The sequence below is a fragment of the Elephas maximus genome, chromosome 24, assembly GCF_024166365.1.
Source record: "Elephas maximus indicus isolate mEleMax1 chromosome 24, mEleMax1 primary haplotype, whole genome shotgun sequence".
NCBI lineage: Eukaryota > Metazoa > Chordata > Mammalia > Proboscidea > Elephantidae > Elephas > Elephas maximus.
The window spans coordinates 66,637,632-66,648,983 of record NC_064842.1 but is presented as its reverse complement, the minus strand read 5'-3'; the positions used below and the strand labels follow the sequence as shown (position 1 = coordinate 66,648,983).

At 34.5% G+C, this 11,352-nt stretch overlaps 1 pseudogene; it reads right to left on the bottom strand.

Annotated features, from left to right (window-relative positions):
* Positions 1 to 283: 283 nt before the first annotated feature.
* On the bottom strand, positions 284 to 10,809 carry LOC126066879 (olfactory receptor 2AK2-like; annotated as a pseudogene).
* Positions 10,810 to 11,352: the final 543 nt, after the last annotated feature.

Sequence of the window (11,352 nt, the reverse complement as noted above, 5' to 3'; positions counted from 1 at the left end):
AAAAGGTACTAAAAATTTGTTATGACATGGGAGCATTGTGTTGACAGGGATTAAATCTATTGCTTTAGAAGATAAAGTTGATAATGGCAACCATTCTCTTGCTTTTACACAGCAAATCCACCCAGTTCCAATAACAATGCTTTACTTATTTCTGAAAAGTGGAGAAACCAAGGCATTGTTACATTTATTTATTTTGTAAACATTTCTTTGAGCTTACATCTCTCTAGACAGTAGGCTAATCAAATCATGTTGTTCAGTCTCAAACTATAAAGGGTTCCTAAAGTCATATTTTCTGTACAAATATCCATTTTCCCAGCACTCTTCTCATGGCCCCCATGACCTCCTTATTCCTCAGACTGTAGATAAATGGGTTCAGAAGAGGTGTAACGATACTGTAAAACACCGCCACCACTTTATCTTCCTCAGGGTAATGCAAGAAATGTGGCTTGTATAGGTGGAGAGAGTAGTCCCATAGAATAGGCTTGCCACCATCAGATGAGAGGAACACGTGGAGATGGCTTTTGCCTGCCCTTTACCTGAGCTCATCTGGTAAACCACAATAAGCACTCGCGCATAAGAAGCCAAAATGGCTATGAAAGGTAGTAGTGAATGATAAGGCCACTAAAGAGGACAGTATACTCATACTGGGAGGTGTCCTGACACACCAAAGGCAATAGAGATGGAACTTCACAGAAAAAGTGATTAACGATCCGAGATCTGCAGAATGGAAGTTGAAATACATACAGTGTATGTATTAAAGCATTGATAGAACTACTGGCCCATGCACATGTGACCATGGACAAACAGATCGTCTTGCTCATGAGCACAGGATAATGTAAAGGGTGACAGATTGCTATGTATCTATCATAAGACATGAAACCAAGAAGAAGAGCTTCAGTTCCACCAAGAGTCAAAAACAGAAAGCTTTGAATCTCACAACCTAAAAAAGTAATGGTCTTACTATTTGACAGGAAGTTTGTTGCCATCTTGGGTACCGTGGTGGAGATGTACATCATGTCAATGAAGGAGAGCTGACTGAGGAGGAAGTACATGGGAGTGTGGAGCAGAGTGTCCAATCGGATGAGGTGGATCAGTGTGATATTTCCCATCAAAGTCACTGAGAAGATGACAGTAATGGCAACGAAGAGTATCTTGTTCATTTGGCCATATTGGAAAAGGCCAAGAAATATCAACTCTGCTCCAAAAGTTTGATTTTATGTCTTCATGGCTTAAATCAAAACAAAGCAGACCATATCTGAAAATTCCATTAACAACACTGACCTTTGAGAGAAAACAAAATGATTATTAAATGCAGTAGAATTCCCTTTAATCAGCTTAGGTGACTGTCTCTCCCTGTTTTTATACAGGAAACCCTGGTAGTGTAGTAGTTAAGTGCAACGACTGCTAACCAAAAGGTCAGCAGTTTGAATCCACCAGGCACTCCTTGGAAACTCTATGGGGCAGTTTTTCTCTGTGCTATAGGGTACTATAGGTCAGAATCAATTCAACAGCAATGGGTTTGGTTTTGGGTTTTTATGCACTGAATCTGTGTCTATTGAGCAATGGGCATTTTGAAAAAATAAAATAAAAATAACGTTTCTTTAAAATTGATCACAGAATAAAAATATAATATGGGGATAAAACATTTAGATGATTTGCCATCATGAGTTATTACTCCCCTTGTAAATATCTTCATGATGATAGACTAGAGACATGTTCATGTGTTGTGAAAAAATCTTTCACTCAATTCCTTCATATATGTAGTTTAGAATTGCACTGTTGGTTAAACATGGTATAATATTCTTTAAAAAAATTTTCTTGACTCCATTTTTCAATTTTGAATTTGTATTGGCTACACTTTATACATTGTAAGAAAAAAAATTTTTTTTAATTATATTAACATTTGTGGGTCAGGAATATTTTAGCTCTTCTAAATGAATTGGTGGTTATATAGATAACATCTGTAAGTGTAAATGGGAATTCATTGACAAAGCCCTCCAAAAAAAAAAGATCGATCGATCTATCTACCTACCTACCTATCTACATACCTACCTACCTATCATCTATCTATCTATCTATCTATCTATCTATCTATCTATCTATCTATCTATCTATCTATCTATCTATCTATCTATCTATCTATCTATCTATCTATCTATCTATATGCCAGACCTAAGGGATGTTTGGAGAACGAATCATTAAAATAGAAGTTAACAATTATTCAACTAAATTTAACCCAAGAAGCATGTCAAGAATGGCATTTTTAATTTTACTTAGTCCTGTTATATTAATTGGGGAAATTTACATTTAAACTGCACTTGGAAGAAGTGGCAATTAGTAAAAGTTTATCACTTGCTTCTCAATCAGGATATGAAATCAAAAGACTACTGATGGCTTTTTTAAAATTCAGAAGTTTTGGATAATTCTTATTGCAGAACAACGTTAAGAAATAGAAAATATTTTCAATTAAAAACTAGCCAACTTTAATATAAAACCCCTTGTTGTTGAGTTGATTCCGACTCACAGAGACCCTATAGGACAGAGTAGAATTGCCCCATAGGGTTTCCAAGGAGTGGCTGGTAGACTCGAACCGCCAACCCTTTGGTTAGCAGCAAAGCACAAAATTAACTGACAATAACAATTGTTGATTATACACATGCAAGTACTAATACAATTCTGGCATATAAAATTCAATGACTCATCATCAGTTATATTTACCATTAACTTGACTATACTTGGTCCAAGTTGCAGTCACATGAGCACACCAAAATGTAAGTCTTCGTTCAGTAAATGCCTGTCCTTCTCAGAAGCCGAAATGTAAACTAACCAGTTAGGACTTGCCTGCTGGGCTTAACCTAGTTCAGAATGTCCCATTAATCCCTTCTCCATCACCAGAAATCTGTTGAAAATGAAACTTCTACAAGATTAATTTGTATATGAGCTCATAAACTATATCTGCTATTCATGAATTGGGAAGCTATTGTCTGAAACTTCCTATTCATGAATTGCAAATAAAGCTTATAAGTTCATATGCAAATTTAATCTAGTAGAAATTTTATTTTTTACATTATCTATAGTCAGCCAAGTTTGTATAAACTAAGGCATACTTTTTTTTTTTTGAACTAACAATATCATGTTAGGAATTTTCATTGTATAAAAAATTTGTAGAAGTATAGTAAACTTAATATATTTTACAGAAGCAATTTGGAATGATGAGTACACGATAAAAACAGATAAGGGAACTAAAAAATATCAGCTTGGTGAGATAATGTGCATGTATTCAAAATCAGTTATGAAAACTAGACAGCTACACATTATATATAGAAATATATATGCACATGCATGTATGCATATATATTTCACTTGAAATAAAACAATTTACAAAGTATTTTAATTCAACTGCAAAGATTCTCACCACGAATTTGTATCGCTTGAAATAGTTTACAACCTTTCACCATTCCAATAATATTGTTGAATATGACTATGCCTTGAGCATAATACAAAGTGGCAAGGCAAAAATAAGAAAGAAACATTTTTTTCTACCCCAATCAAGACTACTAGTGATGCCTCCAGGGCCATGCTGCCCAGTAGGGGTTGCACTGGACCTTCAAACCCTACCCTTTTCTCGCTTTACAAAGACACGTCTCTTACCTTGCTCTTTTGTGATTGCTGTCCTAAGAAAATTTAAAATCAATATATGGCCAAATTAATCTCAGATAACATACCTGGGTATTCAATTTTTGCAGAGATCATCCAAATGTAATGTGGATAATCTAGCCAGCCCAGAAATTGCCCAAATCAAAGGAAATGGGCATGCAAGAAAAATACTATTCACTACATAATTTTTCAAATAAAACACATTCCTTTAAATAGTGTCCCTGAGATTAGTTGTATATTGATCTTTTTGACACGAATTGTAGCAAAGTATTCAAGGTATTATAATATTTTAGGTTAAATTCAGAGTAATAAATGGCCCAAAAGAGTTATTTGAAATCTGAATGGTTGTTATTATGAACAAAACTGCTTTAACTCTAGCAGGCCATGTTTTTAAAACTGAAAAATCAGCCACCGTGTTGAAAACCATATTCTTTTTCATTAGAAACCCACTGCCATCGAGTTGATTCCGACTCATAGCGACCCTATCGGACAGAGCAGAACTGCCCCATAGAGTTTCCAAGGAGCGCCTGGCAGATTTGAATTGCCGACCTCTTGGTTAGCAGCTGTAGCACTTAACCACTACGCCACCAGGGTTTCCAGTTAGACATATAGATTATTTTACATATATAAAAAATAGTTTAAAATTTTATTTTAATTGAGATATATCATCTTTCATATAGAGATCTGTTTCATTCTCCTAGAAGACTTTTTTTTAAAAAAAAAAATAAATCACTAAACAGGGAGTTGGGAAATGGATCTGCAAAATTACACAGACGATTTTCCTGTCACCCCACTTGGGCACAGTATTAGAGAGGCACAGCAAGTCTGTCTTTCAAAAATTTTTAAGTTAAATTATATTATTTATTTGTCATATATATTAAAAAGTCACAGACAAAACTGCATATATTAGGAAAATCAAGCTACTTGACACTTCTACAGGATGACAGAAAAATAAATTCACAAAGAAATCCAAAGCTGTGAAATCTCTAATTTGAAACACATTTTAGGAAGTGTTACCATTCTATGAGCTTGCAGGATTGCTTTTTTTTTTTGCCTCAGCAAATAAGTCTTCAATCATTTACCATGAAAAAATTTAGTAGAAAAAAGAATCAAATGTTCAAACTCATTTTCTCGTCCTTATATAGACTTTAAACCTCTCGGTGGACACAGGCTGGCTGCCTGATCAGGGTGGAATTCATACTTTGTTTCTCAGAGACCTTATGGGAAAACTAGACCTCTAGTCCATGGTTAAGCACATTGTACAAATTACAAGTGATATTTCATTAGTCCTGGTGTCTGCATTCCTGGGGGGAGGGAGGGGAATGAACAAAGGGTCAAGCCTCAAAATGTATTTGTTCAAGTGAAAAAAAAAATCAAATAATTGATATTAGCTGATTGCTTTAAAAAATTTTTTTAAAAGTTAACTATTTTACCTTTAAAATATGTACGTAGATTTTGACTCCACATAGTAATCAGCTAATGTATAGTTTGATTTTTTTTCTATACAAAATATGCATGAAATACTGAGGATATTATTAATGTGCTAAATTTTGCAATAATTTTATTCCCAAAATAGGAAGGTTGGCTTGGCCATGGAAGTAAGGGACTCCGATTTCTGAAAGTCCACAGATCAAATACAGATGCTGTGATCCCTAAGGGTTAAAGTGCCCACGTGTAGAGTAGAATTTAGATTTTGGCATGGTGCTCAATAACGTTGTTCTATTTCGACGAGATGTACTTAATCTGTAAAAATTGAAGTGAGTTGAAGTTTTAACCAGTCAATTCCCTTACCTGATTCTGTGGGATGACATGAAATAGCTGCTGTGCTCAAGAATGGGAAAAGAAAAATTGCAATGACTTAAGAAGAAACTCGATGTGGGTTAGATTTTGGGAAAAAAATACACAGGTTTATTCTCTCGTGTACAGACAGGGATGTAAGTCACATCGTAAGATCTTATCTTCATTTTTCTCCAATTATGATATATATGTTATTTTATAATTCATAAATTATAATTTATAATAATTATTCCTTAATTTGAAATATTTTGTCTCATTATTCTCTAAATCACCTTCCAGAGAAAACTCCAGGGGCCAACAATCACTGAATCAGTTTTAGGATGAAACACAGGTGTTTAGGAACCCTAATCTCAGATTTTTACTGAACGATTGAGTCCTATGAATAGTCAACATTTGCCTCACATTCAGTCACTTGTGGAAGGATTTCTAGAATGTCGAAGTGACATATTTAAGTTTTGAATACTGTGAAACTTGTACTGTTTCTGGCATTTTCTTTAAGAACAAGAGAGCAAAAATACAAATATAAAATTGATATGACTGTGGAAGAGGCCTGCACAGGTGAGAAGATCTGCAGTTCAAGTTTCTTAAGTTTCAATGAAAATCTACCTCTGAAGTTAGGTTTGATACCTTTAAGTGGTGCTTGTTGTTATTGTTTTATTATTATTATCACTTGATATTGTGTGAGAAAAATATTTAAGTGTATTATACACAGATAGTTGTCAGCTACTTTGGATGGGTATGAGAACATGAAAACCTAGAACTCTTCCTGTGGCATAAAAAGAGAGACATCTCTCAGGGGCCAAACAACTTACAATGTTGTCCAGCATGCTGTAAGCCCTCAATAAATATTAGCTTTAATGATGATTATTAATGATGATGCTGTTTTTACTGCCTTTTTGGATTATTATTTTACATGAACTAAGATAGATTCAAGGATGGAAGCATCTCGTCCACTGCTTTGCTCAAATGTGGACACAAATCCTTCTAAAAGCTTTCCCCATCCCAGTGTGACATGGTTCTACTAAAGTTTCAAGAGAAAAATAAACAAAACTAGAACAAACTATCTACAGGGAGAATTACTTAAAATAAGCCTTGTACATACAGTCACTCTCTCTGATAAGGTTCAAAGAGCTAAAGTTTGGTATTGAAGAAATCTAAAGTATAAGAGAGTAATCAGTAAATAAATAGAGAGAGATGAATGAATGAATGAATAAACAAATAAGCAGAGATATCAAGTTTTTATCAAGTTTGGTTCTCCAGAGCTCTAGTCAAAACCTGATTTTTGTGTGTTCATCTGACATCCTGCAATTTTGTTGGATTTGTATATTAAATCTAATAGTTCATTTTTGTTTTTGTTGGTTTGTTGTGTGTGTGTGTATTCTTTGTTGTTGTTGTTAGGTGATGTCGAGTTTGTTCTGACTCACAGCGACTCCTGTGTACAACAGAAGGAAACACTGCTCTGTCCTGTGCCATCCTCACAATCATTGTTATGCTTGAGCCCAGAGTATTTCTTAGGATATTCTGTATATAAGATCATGTCATTTGAATAGGAACAAATTTACTTCTTTTCAAATTTGAATGCCATTTCCTATTTTTTTTTTTCCTAACTTTTCTGGCTAGTATTTACATAATAATATGGAATAAGAGTTGTGAAGTCAAGCATCCTTGATTTGTTCCTGACGTTACGGAAACTTTTACTTTTTCACCAATGTGAGTGATGTCAGCCGTGGGCATTCCATAACTGTCCTTAATCAGATACAAGCAGTTTCCTTACATTTCTAGTTTGTTGGGTGATTTTATTATGAAAGGGTATTGGAGTGTGTCAAATGATTTTTCTGCATCAATTAATATAATCATTTTTGTTCATTCTCTTAATTAATTGATATTTATGTTTAACCACTCCTGCATTTATGGGATAAGTTTCACTGGGTCGTGGTGTATAGTCCTTCCAATATGCTGCCATATTTGGTTTGCTAGTATTTTGTTGCAATTTGCTGCTGAATTTGGTTTGTTAGTATTTTATAGACGATTTGCATCCATATTCATAAGGTACATTGTGATTTATTTTATTTTTTTTTGCTTTGGTATCAGGGTGTTAATGTCATTCTAGAATGAGTTGCCTTCTATTTTTTGGAAGAGTTTGAGAAAGATTATTGTTAATTTCTATCTGGTGTCCTTTTATAATTTCTATCTCCTTACTGGCAGTCTCTATTTGTTAAGACATTATTTTACTGGTCACCTTTAGTCCTTTGTACATGGTATCCATTAGCACCTTGAACATATTTAATACAGTTTATTTATATTATTTCTCTAGTAATTCCAATATCTGAGTTGACTCAGGGATTGTTTCAAATTTATTTTTTCCTGTGAATGAGCCATGTGCTCCTGTTTATTTGCATGCCTAATATTTTGTTGTTGCTGTTGTGGAAAACTGAACATTGTGAATTACAAACCATAATTATTAAAATTATTGACAATGGATTAAAAACAATCTTGTCAGTGATTATCTTAAATACTTCACAGAAAATGTATACTTTCTTCCAATACCGTTATTCATGCACTGTTTGAGCACTGGTTGGATTTTATTGTCATGGCTTATATCCAATTTTATATTTAGTGCCAGGTAGTTTAGCAAGTCACTGCATTATTTATTATCAACAATTAGACTCTAAGAATTTCTCTTGTATTGCTGAATGGAATACAAATGATTAAACCCACATTGCAATAACACATTCATAGCTGTACATGTACTTAAAATATGACCAAGCAATTTCAATCTTTGATGTATATACAAGATAATTCAGTTAATATGTTCTCAAAAAGCATTTGTGCAGGAAGTTTTATGGCAGTTTTATTCATGATAGCCAAACATTTCCTGCATCAGAACGGAAACAATTGCTCAGGAACCATACAATGGAATGCAGCTTTGTAATATAAATGATGGAGTTACAGAGACACACAAAAATATGGTTAGATCTTTTAAATATGTTGACTGAAAGAAGACAGATATCAAAGTGAACTTTTTTTTTTTTCTGATTCCAAAGTTTCTACCCAATGGTGATGAGAAATAAGAGCTTCTCTATTTAATGGTGATAGAAGTCAGAATAATGACTGCGTTTGTGGGGCCAAGAAGTCAACGTGAAAGTAGCACAAGAGATGCTGAATGATGAAAACGTTCCACCTGTGGCTTCCCCCAAACTATAATGATGACAACTCCATACTTCCAATTATTTAGTCCAAGTCTTAGCCCAATTCTGAATGCCTCTTATTTCGTAGCGTTTCATGTCCCAATGTGTCCACAAAACTCAAATATCTGCTTTCTCCCAGTCTCCTGAATCTGGCCAGCTTTTGCTCCTCCACTAATATCACTTCGATCCAAGGCCATATTTTGTCACAACTGGGCTACTGTAATGGCCTCCTTGTGTTCACATCAATTCTATACTCACAACTCAGCAATGGTTGCCCAGCATTTTGGGTTAAAATCCAGAATCCTCATACTGATCTAATTTATACTACATGTTCTGGCCCCATTACATCTACCTATTGCCTAAGTCTCATCAATTTACTCCTTGATCTTTTGTGACTATGCAGGGCATGTTCCCATCACGGAAGTTCTCACTTGCTCTTTGCTTTTCCCAGAACACTTTTCCTCAGATGTCCACTTGATTTTCTTCCTTAACTCCTTTTAGTCTGACAAATTGTCACATTCTTGTTCCTCCCTTCTCTATTTTACTTATAATTGCAAACATCTTTTAGTTTCCCTATTCCAATTTTCCACTTAGTTTTTCTTCATGGCAATTAATACTTTTTGATATACTGTACAATTTATACATTAATTTTATATATTGTCTTTCTCCTCACAATGAAATGTAAACTTTAAGAGAGCAGACATTTATCTCAGTTTTATATTGCTCAATCCCATATCACCAGTGCCTATAATTGCGTCACATACAAAGTTAAAGCATTAAAACTTTTGTTCAATGAATGAAAGAATGAGTGGATATATGAAATCTGCTCTATACTACAGTTTGGTCATCATATATATTATCTAGGTATTACGCATTTTGCAATAAATTATATTTTCTATGCATTTTATTTCAGCAAATTAAAGAAGAAAAAATATTTGCTATGACATAGGAGTATTGTGTTTATAGGTACTAAATCTACTGCTTTAGAAGATAAACAACGTAGATAATGGCAACCATTCTCTTGCTTATACATTGTAAATCAATCCAGTTCCAATAGTAGTGATTTAGTTATTGCTGAAGAGAGGAGAAATGAAGGCATTTGTCTAATTATTTATTTTGTAAACATTTCTTTGAGCTTACATCTCTCTAGACAGTAGGCTAATCAAATCATGTTGTTCAGTCTCAAACTATAAAGGGTTCTTAAAGTCATATTTTCTGTACAAATGTCTATTTTCCCAAAACTCTTTTCATAGCCCCCATGACCTCCTTATTCCTCAGACTGTAGATAAATGGGTTCAGAAGAGGTGTAATGATACTGTAAAACACCACCACCACTTTATCTTCCTCAGGGTAATGCAAGGTGTGTGGTCTTGCATTACCCTGAGGAAGATAAAGTGGAGAGAGCAGTCCCATAGAATAGGCTTGCCACAATCAGATGAGAGGAACACGTGGAGATGGCTTTTGTCTGCCCTTTAGCTGAGCTCATCTGGTACACCACAATAAGCACTCAGGCATAGGAAGCCAGAATGGCCATGAATGGTAGTAGCAGAATGATAAGGACACTAAAGAGGACGGTATACTTATACTAGGAGGTGTCCTGACACACCAAAGGCATTAGAGATGGAACTTCACAGAAAAAGTGGTTAATGATCCGAGATGTACAGAATGGAAGTTGAAATACATACAGTGTATGTATTAAAGCATTGATAGAACTACTGGCCCATGCACATGTGACCATGGACAAACAGATCATCTTGCTCATGAGCACAGGATAATGTAAAGGGTGACAGATCGCTACATACCTATCATAAGACATGAAACCAAGAAGAAGAGCTTCAGTTCCACCAAGGGTCAAAACCACAAAGGTTTGAATCTTACAACCTAAAAAAGTAATGGTCTTACTATTTGACAGGAAGTTTGCTGCCATCTTGGGTACCGTGGTGGAGATGTACATCATGTCAATGAAGGAGAGCTGACTGAGGAGGAAGTACATGGGAGTGTGGAGTGGAGTGTCCAATCGGATGAGGTGGATCAGTATGATATTCCCCATCAAAGTCACTGAGAAGAGGCCCGCAATGGTAACAAAGAGGACAGTGTTCATTTGGCCATATTGGAAAAAGCCAAGAAGTATAAATTCTGTTCCAAAAGTTTGATTTTCTGTCTTCATGGCTTAAATAAAAATAAAGCAGACAATATCTGAAAATTCAGTGTAAACAACATTGAATGTCCTTCAAAAGAAAACAAAATGATTATTAAATGCAGTAGAATTTCCTTGAATCACTTTAGGTGACTATTTCTCCCCTTGTTTCTATGTATGCACTGAATCTGTGTCTGTTGAGCAATGGCCAATTTGAAAAAAAAAATTTTATCTGGAAATAAAAATTTAGATGATTTGCCAACATGAGTCTTTTCTCCCCTTTTAAATATCTTCAAGATGAGAGATTGGAGATGTGCTTACTTGGTATGAAAAAAAAAAATCTTTCACTCCATTCATTTAAATAATTAAACAGGACAGTGATGTTCAAACATGGTATAATATTCTTACAAAAAGAATTTCTTTCTCCATTTCTCAATTTTGAAATTATATTGGCTATAGGTTGTAATAAATGTTATATTACCATTTGTATGTCAGGAATACTACAACTCTTGTAAATGAATTGGTGATTATTTCTATAATATCTGTAATTGCATGTGGAAATTTGTTGCCCAG